This window comes from Callospermophilus lateralis, chromosome 12 (genome assembly GCF_048772815.1).
Source record: "Callospermophilus lateralis isolate mCalLat2 chromosome 12, mCalLat2.hap1, whole genome shotgun sequence".
In the NCBI taxonomy this organism is placed as follows: Eukaryota; Metazoa; Chordata; class Mammalia; order Rodentia; family Sciuridae; genus Callospermophilus; species Callospermophilus lateralis.
In genome coordinates, this window is record NC_135316.1 from 43,392,984 (window position 1) to 43,406,384 (window position 13,401).

Here is a 13,401-nt window from a genome sequence, read left to right on the forward strand (position 1 = left end):
ACTCAGGCACCAGGTAGTTTTAACCCAATCATCTGAGCTACTGAAGCCAGAATTAGACAGGCAGATAGGCAAGGGTCCAATCCATAGAATGGAGGGATTGAAATGTTAATTCTTCAGAGCCCTTCCTCCACCCTTATCAAGATAACCTGCCCTGCTCCAACCTGTTACTAAGGTAACCTGTCCAGGGACAGTCCCTCCCTAGAAGGAGTTATAAAGGTTGCTAATTACACCCCCTTGCTGGCCAGATCACCTCACCTTGATCCCTTCAGTCCATCTGCTTCTCACCTTCGGGTCATCCCAAAGAGCATCTCCTGGGCCTAGTCACTTATGCAGGAAGGAGAGAGATAAAGGGAAGAGAACAGGAGAACAAAGCCTAGGACATATAAAAAGGCTCACTTCTTGGGATACCAGAATACCAGCTATGACCCCCTTCTTCCTTCTGGGAAAAGTCTATGTTGCCCTTTTAAATTAAACCCTGCTTTGTATGCTTGCCTTGGCATGCTTCTTCAACATGTGAGGAAGCAGAGCTTGTCACTGAAGACCAGCAGTATCACTACCCTGGTCGATGGCCCCTATCCACAATCCAATTTGCTGAGGACACATAACCTAAATCATGGCAACTGCTGTACTAAGAGCCTCTTTTGGCCTCTATGTTTAGAAGGAAGCTGTCACTTGATGCTTAGTTACAGACCCTAAGTCAAGATTCTAGGAGAGTTTGTTATACGTTTATATGCTAAGGGGATTGAGACAGTGACAGTGGAGGATTAAAGATACATGAGAAAGAAGAGATGAAGCCAGGACTCTGAAGAAATGGTGGGAGGTGAAAGCACTGGTCTTGGAAAACAAGGGGAGTCACCTCTCCCTACTCTGGAAAGGGGAGATAAGGGTGGAATTGCAAGGTAAGTACATTTAGTAAGTGCAAAGGACTTGAAAGAGCTATTGTAAATAGATCTGTCCCCTGTGTGATACAAGAGCCAAGGTCATCTGCTGACAGTGAGTGTAGGGAAATTTCGGGGGGGGGGGGGGGGGAGGGGGATTTGCAGAGATGAGTGAAGACTTGGAAAAGCCACAATGAGAAATAAGAGAGGGAGCCTGCTGGGAATTGGCAAAAGGACCTTAAGCTGCACAGAGGAAACTCTTTCTATCTGCATTTGCTAATAGCAATTAACCACTCTGTGGACACTTTTTAAACAAAGACTCAGACAAAGGACACACAAATCTTCTCTGAGACTTTTTAAAGTGCAAAATCAGGGACTTGCAAACTCAAGAAATTTCACAGGAGGGAAAAAAAAATCTTTAACCTATTTTTTTTTTAATTTTGCAATTTTTATAGCTTTAGAGCTACTTAGAGTGAGCTCCTTTGATGGCCCAGGAGGAGATAATTATTGGGGACTACAGAAAGTTTGAGACAATAGAAATTTGTTCTCAAGGAATCCAGATTTTGTTTGATTCAACTTTTTTCTTTTTTGAGATTAAGAAGTTAGTCAACTTTGTACACAAAAGTATAAAGGAAAAAATAGACAAAAGGCTTTCAGGGGTCTCATAGAAGTATTAAGTAGTGATAAACAATTTTGTTTACCGCAGTCTTTATTATTATTGGTAACCACCAAAATAAATAAATGTTGTTTCGTCTGAAGGTGCAGCTCAGTTATAGAGTACTTGCCTAGAATGCAGAAGGCCCTGGGTTTGATTCTCAGTAACACACACACACACACACACACACACACACACACAAAAGTGAGGTAGGGGTGAGTTTCTTTGAAGTTGAATAAACAATGGAAGCCCATCTCTAAGTCTTTGAAGATAACATGGTTTGGGTGTGGTCCATGTGATGATACATGCACAAAGGATTAATTCTTCACATGTCCCCTCTGCTGGCTCTGGTAAGCAACTGAACTGATACATAAATTGTAGACTTCATTGTAGCTTGCCAGTTAGATTTGTGAAGGAAAAATGTGCTTCTGACACATTATAGGAAAATGAAAAACTGCTCTGCATCAGCTGGCCTGTCCTAAAAGAAGCTAGCATCTGGATAAAATTCAACCAGCAATTTTAGCTTTTGTTGCATTTTGAATAAAAATGGTTGGCTGAGCCACTACCTATTTAAATTACTGAAAGCTGGTGATTACAAATAAGCCTCCTGGCTGATAATTAGAGTGGCAGTAGACATCATTCAGAATATCAAGAGGTTGGACAGGATTCCAGAAGTCGTTTTCCCTCAAACTGAGTGGTGCAGACAAAAGCAGTTGGATCTTCAAAAAACAAGTACTCTTAACTATTGTACTCACGGATGAAGCCCGGACAGACGTGGGTTAATTTATTCAGCTCTTCAGAGGCTTGAAGGTTTCATATTCAGCAAAGATGAGGCACCATGGAAATTAAAATTCATCATCTTTCTCTTGTTTTTTTTTTTTTTTTTTTCAAACACCCAAAGCTTCACATCCTTAAAAGGATGATTCTCAGGCACACGGGTTTTTATTTGAGACACAGCATGGTCAAGAAACAAAAAGATTTAAATTCTCTTTCTGAAACCGAATGTGATTCAAAACAACCACTAGAGGACAGTGGTGACACTGAGGATGTTTCAAGGCAAGTGCTTAGATCAGAACCTCAAAATGAAAGCTGTTTTGTCAGGTTTTAAAAGCATTTGATTGATTGTTTAGCAAATAGGGTGGGGTGAGGGAGTGGAAAGAGAAGAAAGTATTTTCTTGATCACACTCATGTGACATTAATGGGAAACGGCAGAAACAATATCACACAAGCATGTGAGCATTTGCACTGATACAGGTTTCCACGACAGCGGACTTCTGCCCCGTGCCTTTGGGATGACAGTTGTAGGACCGTGATTCAGCACATATGATGTAATGAGGTCAGTGCCCTGATCCACTCTGTGATTTAACCCTGCCTCCAAAATGGCACAAGATCAAAGAGGCTGAGCAACCACAACACAACAAAACACAAATCACTGGCAGATGACCTTCTGGAACATTCCAAAGCAGCTGCATTGGTAGGTCGTTCTGTGACTATGTGTGTATGCGCGCGCACTTTTAATGTAAATTCTGTCTTTTAGGATTATGAAGTCAAAATTATTACTTTTTTTTTAATTCCCACAGCTCTCTTTAACCCATGCTATTTGTGGGAGGTGAGGGAGAAATGATTCACATGATTGCTAAAATGCGTGTGAAAATGCAGATAAAATGGTGACAGACATTGAAGCACTCAGCTGTGATTGTTTAAAAATCTTGCCATACAGAGGACTGGGCTGGGGATGGGGAGGACACAATGAAGCATTAATTCTAAGGACTATGCAGAACAACAGACCTTAAAACTGGAAGTATCTTAAGGTCCTGAGCATATAATATTTTCCATTATTTCCAGCCTATAATTTTGCTCTCAGCCATTTTAAGTAGAAAACTCTGTAAACTGTGATAGTACATGAAGATACATTTTCCACATCAGCCACGGCTAAATTGATCATGGAAATGTGACTATAGATAGGAGTTTGCAAATGTTATAAACAACTAAAGATCTGGGAATTCTAGGCAAACCTGTAATAGATAAAGCAGGAGTCAGTACCAACACTTTTGATTCCCTGAAGCTGATCTCTGATGGCCAGTGTTATGACTTCCTTAGATGCCATCCTGGCTCTTTGAAGGAAAAAGGTCTTAGACACTTTAAGCTTAGATATTAATGTTCCTTCAGCGCATAATGACCAGTCCCAACTTGATGACAATAAAAGGGAATAAGAGTGATACTTGGGTCCGTGACAGTTTCTCCAAGCATCTGTCTGAAACATAGTTGCATTAATTTATTGAACATATCTACTCACATTATTATTTTTTGTCAGGAAATACATATTTTTTATAACCACATAGAAATGCAAATTGTTGTCTAAGGAAAAATATCCTATAATGAGTCTTCCAACAACAGTTTGTGCGAACCTTTTTTTCTAAGAATCTTTGTGACCTCAGATTAACCTTTCCGTTTTCCTCAATAAAAGATTTCTGTGGGAGAATCAGGCAAGTCTAAATATCTGGCCACTTAGATTCACTGGGGTCATTCTACTTAATAGAGGAGACAATTCCAAAGACTTCTGAAGAGGCCTTCACAAGGTACGGTGATTCTGAACACCAAAGCTTTTTTGAATACTTGGTTCTACTGTAGGTTAAGAACCCACTCCTGTGACTTTCAGGACAAGTTGTAAAATAAATTAGTCATATTCAAGGGTGAAATCTCAGATCCTAAAGTGCCTGCAAATTAGAGATGCTTTGAGACCCAATTAAAATGTGCAGTAGAATACATTTTAGTGATTCCTCTCTGAAGCTTCCTGGTCTTGCCAGAGAAGAGATATGCACCCCCATACTTCTTAATTGTACCTTTTGAATGGCCTGACCATTTTATACTATAATTTTTGTACACACTTAAGAAGCATGGTCATGTCTCACACATTCCTTAATTGCCCAGGACTGTCTTGTTCACTTGTGATTCACCAAATGTTGACTAAATTGATGAGATTGCAGTGTAGAAGATAAGCAAGGGATGTGGTTCACAAACACACTTCCCTGAGTGCACTTCCCTTCCATGGCAATTCAACCCTCCATTCAGAAGCAAGATTTAGAGCCTCTATGTGTGATTCTTCTTATTAACAGGTATCTGTACTGCCACAGGCTGACCCTATCAGATGTGCCAGCTATTTGGCCTTTTTACCAATGAGCATATAATATTTTCCATTATTTCCAGCCTTGAGGTTCTTGAATATTTCTGGACAAAGTTAATTGATAGTCCTCAACAGGAGGCATTGACTGCATCATACATAACATCATGCATAACATATCATCTTTCACACTGGAGGTACCCCATATAAGGAAGAAGGAAGGGAGGGAGGGAGGGACAGAGGGAAGGAGGAAGGACAGACAGGCTAATTAGAAAGACATTAAGCCTCATTTCTTGAAATTTTAGAAACAAACCTGCAGACTGTTAATGTAGGCCACTGTTGTTCAACACTGAGCCCTGACTATCTCCGCTATCTTCTTTCACAAAAATGCCATTTGAATGGTCCCATAGCTTCCATGATAAAAATTTTGTAAAGTTAGATGTTTTAAGAAGTTGGGTTCTTTGATTTCTTACCTGGTTTGCATCTGTTTCTATTTATTCTCTCCATTCTTCTCTTTTAAAACTCCTCCATGCTATAGAATAATTTATGAAGTTACTTGAACCATAGTTATTTGTAAAGTGCACTTCATCAGAAGCACATGATGCTCCTATGTTTGGAGTGAAGCCTGCCTAGAGTGAAAGCTGACAGACAGAGGGATAACATGCTACAACTAAAAGAAAAGAATGCAAAAACAAACATAGAAATACAGATGCATCCTTCTGCATCTCTGTGTTTACTTTTTTCACAGTTGGGAAGAGAACATCAAAATTTCATGTGATCAATTACTATAAAACAGCTAAAATGATCATGAAAAATAAACATGGGGTTGTTCGTGTCCTAAATAAGATTTTACCCCCTCATTTCTCTCCTTGCTTCCTTCCTCCTTCCTTTTCTTTCATTTACTCATTCATTTTTTCATGATTATATATGTAAGCAAATAAAATCAGGAAGTTTTTCTTCCTTTGAAAAGTAAGAGAAACGTGAAAGGCCCAAATATCCTACAAAAGTAGGAAAAGTTTAATGGAGCTGTCTATAATATATACTGCAATACTATTGATTATTTTGCCATGAAAAAAACTGGTGGAGTCATAATTCTGTTATATCAATCATGTACATCTCTCTCTCTCTCTCTCTTTTTTTTTTTTTTTTTTTTGGTCCTAGGGATAGAACCCAGGGCACTTAAACAATATACTTTTGTGTATTTGACTTAATCTCTATAACTCAGTATATCAAAATGCAATAGTTTTCCAATTGTAAAAAATCTTTGAGGACATTGTATACATTACTTGAGACTGCCATGTTTTTTCTTGATGCATTAGCTAGGATCATTTGATTAATAAAAACAGATTTACTCATGACATCTGTGCCAGTAACTAATTAATTTTTCACCAAACTATTTTTTCTTTCTTCCCAAGTACACTACTAAACAAGATGTCATAGTGGTCTATTCACTTGAATGCAGTCTGTGGCTGGGTAATGGTCAATGAAATGTGGCTAGAAAGATATAAATAATACTTCCAGGCCTGTAACATGAAAGGCTCCCATCCACAATTCTTCCTTCACCTTGTACCCACTGAATGGAGAAGTCTAAGGATTAAGAGAACTTTCTAGAGCTTAAATTATTACATGGAAGAGAGCTGCCTAGTAGACTCAACCTACCAGGATAAAGCTATAATATAAGTGAAAAACTTTACTTTGGATTTTCCATTTTGTTTTATAGTGCTGGGGATCAAATCCAGGGCCCTATGCATCCTAGGCAAGTCTTTTGCCACTAAGGACATCTTCAACCCCTTATTTTGGATTTTTGATACAAATTTTCAACTTTGAGGTTTTGAAGTTCTGTTTTAAATTTTAAAAAATTCTACCAAAGACAGCTTAGACTTTACCTTCTCTTCTAGGAAGAAATGTTCTTAAATTTTCCCAGAAAAATGAGGAAGTCCTAACTAATTCTGGTCTGGACCAAACAAACCAGAAAAATGCACCAGCCTGAGAAAACCAAGGTTATTCTAAAGATCTTCACAGACTCTAGCTAGCATGGGAAAACTAAAACCAACTTCTGGCAGTTGAGGTGAATATAGGGATCTGCAGCTTTTTCTGTCATTCATCCACAAAGCACCAAGCAAAGACATTATGAGTGTTCAATTCAAAAAACATTTATTAAGCAAAAACTATGGGCCAAATACCAACAAGGTCTTCCTCCAGTAGGTCAGTAGATCGGAGAGGTTCATCAAAAGTATAGAGACCCAGCAAATAAAACAACTTAATGAAACAATTAACTAAGGGGGTAAATAGGGACAAATAAACTAGGTGTGAAGAAGGGGAGAAGGAACATGGGAAGAAAAGTATAGAATGGAAGTAGGAAGCAGAGCTTGGAGATATCACCTGAGGTATACCCAAGGGCTTTCCACAGACCCCAGAAATCCTGCGTAGTGATGAAGAGGAAATGGAAGCAAACACCCATCTTGGATCTGACCCTTTCAACCTTCTTTTCATCCTCTGCATTTTCTTTACTTTTTCCTCATAAATCCTACTTTCTAACCATTGAATTATCATTTTATTACCTTCACTCTCTTTTAAAACAACTAGATTAGTTCCTGGTTTTGCATAGACTGTTTGAATTACAGTCTCCTGAACTGAATAAAAGTCAAAAGACTGACCAGGGGAGCATTTTCCATCCTTCTCCAGGCCGGGCTTCATAGATGGGCCCCACTGTATAACCTCAAGGCATCCCATCCGAGTCATGAGGCCACTGGCACACCAACCAAGCAATGGAAACTTCTGAATCTTCTTCTGTCTCAGTTTAGCACAGACCAACATGCAATAGCTTGGATTTCTATGCAGTACTTTGGCCAGATAGGAAGATAAATAAGTAAAATTTGCCCTCATTTTTGTGATTCTCTGGAATTGGCTGCCACCAAACAAGGTTGAGCAATTTCTCTGAAGGGAACACCCATTATTCTGGGAAAATTTAGGCACATTCCTTCCCAGAAGAGAAGGGAAAGACCAAGTGGCGTCTGGCAGAATTTTCAGATCTAATGGTCTAAGAAAATGACACTTCGCAATGATGAGATGGTATGGCAGTAAAAATTCTGATTTGATATTGCCACTGTCCCCAAAAGATCCACCACACTCTTGCACAGCCATCATTTAACCCTGAGATACTAGTTTGCTAATAGCCTCACTTGAAAAGTCAGGTAAATTGCCTTGTCCAAGTTCTTCCAGAGACCATTGCAGGCCTAGAACTGGTACTTCTGGTAGAGGATAAACAGATTGAGATTAGAATCTTTGTTTTATCCTTTTTGAGTCACAGAGAATTGGGCAAGCTCAGTGACCCTGCTATTTATCTATAAAACAAGAGGAGAGTGGCTGAAGGGAAAAAAAAACCCTTCTTCACGACCTTGACTCATCCTATTCATTGGATCAAAACAAATTCTGTTTTTATCTTCACCTTTAGTGGGGGAGGGATCTTTCAGTATAATAACTGAAGTTCTTCCTGACCTCCCAGTCTAAATATTCAGTAATTCTCTATCATGTTTCCCTGGTTTACTTTCGCCATAGAATGTATATTACCTGAAATTATCTTTTTAAAAATATTTAATTGCAGATGGACACCATATCTTTTATTTATTGATTTATTTTTATGTGGTGCTGAGGGCTGAATGCAGTGCCTCACACTTGCGAGGTAAATGCTCAACCGCTGAGCTATAATCCCATCCCCTGAGATTATCTTTAAAAAAAAAAATTCATTAGTTCGCTTGTCAACCAGGTACACCCCCTCCATACATACATACCCACTGGACTATAAGTTCCATGAGCAGTTAACCTTGTCTGCTTTTTCACCACTGCATATACAGTACCTTAGCACATCAGAGTCAATTAAATGAACTGGAAAGTGAGTAAATCCAAGATGTACTATAAGAAGTGTCAATATTAGACTTTATTGGTCTTATGAGAAGCTTCCCAGGAATGAGCAGATACAACACAATGAGAACTCATCAGGGCAGATGAGAGGAGCGTCCTTACATAAAGCAGGTCTGAGGAAGAGGGCAGAAGTGAGGTGGAAATGAGGATAGAAGGAAGCCGAGGAAATGGGAATTTTTGTGGGTCTGCTGAGAATAAACTTGGCAATAACTACAAGGCCACCAAGGGGTACAGTAGACAAACATCTGCATTTTTCTGTTGTACTTCAAAGATATTCTTAATAGACACGTAAGCCTGGAGCCATCCTTATTGGGCTTCCTAAGCCATTTGGAATGTAAGATGTTACAACTGTGATGCTTATCAATCACAGTGATTTTGTGGGGATTATAAGTGATTAAAGAGTACAATACCAGTAGCACCCTGATACATAATTATACTCCCTGGTGTGTAATACCCATGGCTCCTTGACTTCCCTCCTGGCATCTTCAGAATCTCCTTCTATACTTATCATTCCTGACAAAATTTAGCTGAGTTCATCGCTCCTATCTGAAATAATCTCTGTTTCTGCATCTTTGTTTTATTTACCATCCTGCTTCTCTGCTCCCCTTCACAACAAAGATCCCCAAAACAAGCCCCCTCCATTGCTGAGAGGCCTACCAACCATAGCCAGTTACAGAGACTGCTTATGCCAAGGCCACCAATGACCTCCTGTTGTCAAAAACAAGGAGCACAATCCGCCCCTTCCCTCTTACCCCTTTGTAGCATCCAACTTTTTTGAGCACTCACTTCTCAAAAATCTCTTTCCCCTGGCTTTTCTGACACCACATTCATCAAGTTCCCCTCCTACTGGTCTGGCCACTACTTATTCTGCAATGCTAGCTCTCCCTCCTCTACTTGATTTTTCATTGTTGCAATTCTTCAAGAGTTAACCTCTGACCTCTTTATTCCTTTAAAAAACATTCTCATCCATCTCTATGTTTCAAATCCATCTATATAAAAAACCCCAAATTAATATTCACCAAATATTAATATACAATTAATATCTATCTACCTAAATGTCGACTTGACATGTCCACTTGTATATCCCACAGATATCACAAGCTTTATAATGTCCAAAACCAAACTATTGTTCTCTCCTAACCCCAGCCCAAACCATGCTCCTCTTCCATTCATTTCCATCTTCATAAGTGCTATCTCCATTTTCCTAGAAAATAAGAAGTCTCTTCCTCATCTCTTGTGACCAACTCATTACTAAACCCTGCTAATCTTTCCTTCAGATTATATTTTGCATCAATCTCTTATCTCCAGGTCTACTTCCTTCATTGTGGCTTATGCCTACTTCATCTCTCATCTGAAATAGCTGATTTCCTCCCAGTTTTGCCCAACTCTATTTTGTTCTTATAATTCCTATCATCCTGGAATGAAAACTTTAAACTTAAATTTGAACATAGCAATACCCAGCAAATAAAATGAAATTTGTCTTTTCCATGGCCTACTCAGCATAATCTAGCCTCTGCCTACCGTGAAGCTCAGATCCTTATTCTTTGCCTTGTACCAGGCATGATCTTCTTCCACCTACCATATTTGCCAAGATCTTTTTTATGGAATGTTTACCTCTTCCTCTTTATTTGCCAATTCCTAGTAATTCTGCAGGTCCCCATTCAAATATTTTCCTGATTCACTAATCTAAACCAAATCCTCTTCCATTTTTTTTCCTGTACTTGTTTCTTTTCGTTCACACCATTTAACACAAATTATAATTATATAGCTGCACATGCAATATTTAATATCTGTCCCCCCGACTCAACTAGATAATAAAGAGAGTAAATGCTTTCCTCACTGTTATATAGCCAGCACCTAGTGCAGTACTTGGCACATAATATGCACACAAGAAATGCTTGCTTAATGAATAACTATCATTACTTAGTAGTCAAAATATCAAGGTTTATAATAGTATAGACATATAATTCCTTTTCTGAAACACTTAGATCTAGAGGTATTTGGAAATTCCAAAGAATTCTGAATTTAGCAATATGGTAAAAATTCCACATATGGAACATTCCTGGCAAGGTCTAGAGTGCACTTGTAACCAAACACTATTTCCAATTAAAATGACAAATAGCCTCGCATAAGGTCAGGTCCATCATTGCTACCAATGAAGCTATGCAAACAAAGTCCACAAGCTTTCAGGAGTTGGGATCAAAGAGCAGCCCCTTCACCCACCACATGTAGGTTGACTCTCATAGGACATACCTACAGAATAGCCTTTTTCACCCTGTGAAAAAGCACTTGATATTCACTCAGACTGGCCCAAAGGAAATTCAAACTACTCACAGGAAATGGCTGACTCCTGATGGACTCCAGTCACATGACCTTTCCACCATGGAATTCATCTTCACTACAATAATCACCTCCTGGGAGCACTTGAAACTCTCCATTTCGCAACAGATTTGGGAAGAAAAAAAAAATCAAGGAGTTTGTTTCAATCCATGCTCACTGCTGCCCCAGATGTATTTAAATCCTAAGAGTTCAGCCCCACCCATCCCCACCCCCACTGTACTTACTCGTGACTCATAGGACTTCTCTGTTAATAACCTTCCTGAAACTTGCAAGTGCATTTGTGCTTGCAGTATAAATGCTTTCACTTTAAAGTCAATGGAATGTTACAAGGTATTGAAGGGTTTTTTTATTTTTTATTTTTGTAGTAATTAGTTTATCTTAAATCACTTTATAAAAATTATCCCCTCTTAAATTAGAAAAAGGGATAACCCTGAAGATGGATTGAAATCATCTTAAACTTTTTGCCCTTTTATCTTTTACAATTGTGGTCAAAATACAGGAGCCACATAACTTGCCGTTTTAACCAGTCTTAAGGATATAGTGGTATGGCTTTAAGTTCATCTGTATTGCTGTATAACCATCACCTTCCTCCATCGCCAGAACTTTTCCATCTTCCCAAGTGGAAACTCTGCCCATTAAATAATAACTAACTCCCCCTTTTCTATTTCCTCAGTACCCAGCAACTTCCATTCTACTTTCTGTCTCTGTGAATTAACTCTTCTTGGTACTTCATATAAAAGCAATCCAACAACAGATGTCCTTTTGTGACTGGGCTTTTTTTAACTTAACATAATGTCTTCCAGTTTCATCCATGTTGTAGCATATGTCAGAATTTCCTCCCTTTTAAGGCTAAATAATATTCTATTGTATATAAATACCACTTTTTCTTTATCCATTCATCTGTTTATGGATACTTGAGCTGGTCCCACCTTTTGGCTATTGTGAATTATGCTCTTAAACTCTTTTTAAAAACATATCTTGTAATACATTGGTCAGAAAAATTTCCTAACAAAATAAAGCTGACATCCTTAGCTTTCAAAAGAAAATCCATTCAGTCAGGGAAGAAAGACTACATTGTTCAGTAATACCACCCTACCTTCTCACAAGTCAAATGTTATTAGCTGAAAAGTTTGCTGTCCTTTTAACCATTTTTCTTCCAAATGCCATGAAATTTTAGAATACATGTAATTTAGAAATTGTAGTTAAACATCCTCCTATACTAAATTTATGCTATTTAAAGATAAGCTTTTGCAGCCAGGCACAGAGGCACATGAATATAATCCCAACTGCTCAAGAGGTTGAGGCAGGAGGATTGCAAGTTCAAAGCCAGCCTTAGTAACCTAGTGAGGTCCTGAATAATTTAGTGAGACCCTGTCTCTAAATAAAATATAATTTAAAACAAGGGCTGTGGATATGGCTCAGTGGTTAAGCACCCCTGGTTTCAATCTCTGGTACCAAAAAAAGAAAAAAGAAAAATAAGATAGCCATTTGCCAAATTTCTCAAGTTAGTAACAAGAGAACAAATCCTTGTCTCATTAATTTTCCACGAATTAAATTGACATCAACTCTGTGTGTGTGTGTATGTGTGTGTGTGTGTGTGTGTGTGTGTGTATATAAATTTTTTTCCAGAATCACTGCAGTCCAAATATCAGTTAAATTTTAGGGTGAATCAAGGTCTATCGAAACCCCATATAGAGGCTTATTATTAAGTTTCATCCTAACATGGCTTATTGTAATTAAGTTTTAAAATTTTATCACAAATGATGTGATATGGAAGGTACCTCAGAGTTCATCTTGGGCAATTCCTCATTTTATATGAGGCCAAGAAGCAGTATTTTCCTATTGCACTATGTAGCTAGCCCCCTTACATCATTTTTAGGAACAAGAGGGAGATTAATCATTTAGTAACATCCTGTATAATTTAATGGTTTTCAAGAGGCTGACTGAGAAGTTATTTCATGTTTTCAGGCTACAGAGATTGGGTGCCACAATTCCAAACCTGTCATCTCAGGAACTGCTATTAAAGTGGATGTGTTTATCAAAGGGCAGAGCTTGTTGATAGCTTGCCTGATTGAATACTTCTTGGAAGTGAACTATTCATGTGGGAGAATCATCACATTGTTCAGTAATACAATTACTTTTTTGCAAACCTAGCGCTGTTTCATCTGATGAAAATTAGGCTGCCCTCACTCTCACCTGCCCTGCCCAATCTCCTTCTTAAATGCTGACTCTCAATGTGATTTCATCATGAAGGTACAGAGGAGTAGCTTTTGGTTTTCATGCTGCAAAGAAATTGTAATAAGACACCCTGCTGTTGCTACTAAATTTGTGCCACTCAAAGGTGACAACCTTGTCATCTGTTTTGAATTACTGTACTCATTCTCTCAAACAATGTCACATTTAAAAAGTAAGTCAAAGGAGGAGAGAGAATCCATTTGCCTGTTTATCTAATAAGAGTTAATCATTGTAACAAATGCTAGACAAAC

General features: G+C 38.4%; 1 protein-coding gene across 1 annotated transcript in view; it reads right to left on the reverse strand.

Moving 5' to 3' along the window:
- Nucleotides 1–11,022, reverse strand: part of Scel (sciellin) — a 170,931-nt gene extending 159,909 nt beyond the window's left edge. Inside the window, exon 1 of the mRNA XM_076872195.1 lies at nucleotides 10,910–11,022. The gene's annotated coding sequence lies outside the window, so the exon portion shown is untranslated. The remainder of the gene's footprint in view (nucleotides 1–10,909) is intronic.
- Between the last annotated feature and the right edge of the window lie 2,379 nt (nucleotides 11,023–13,401).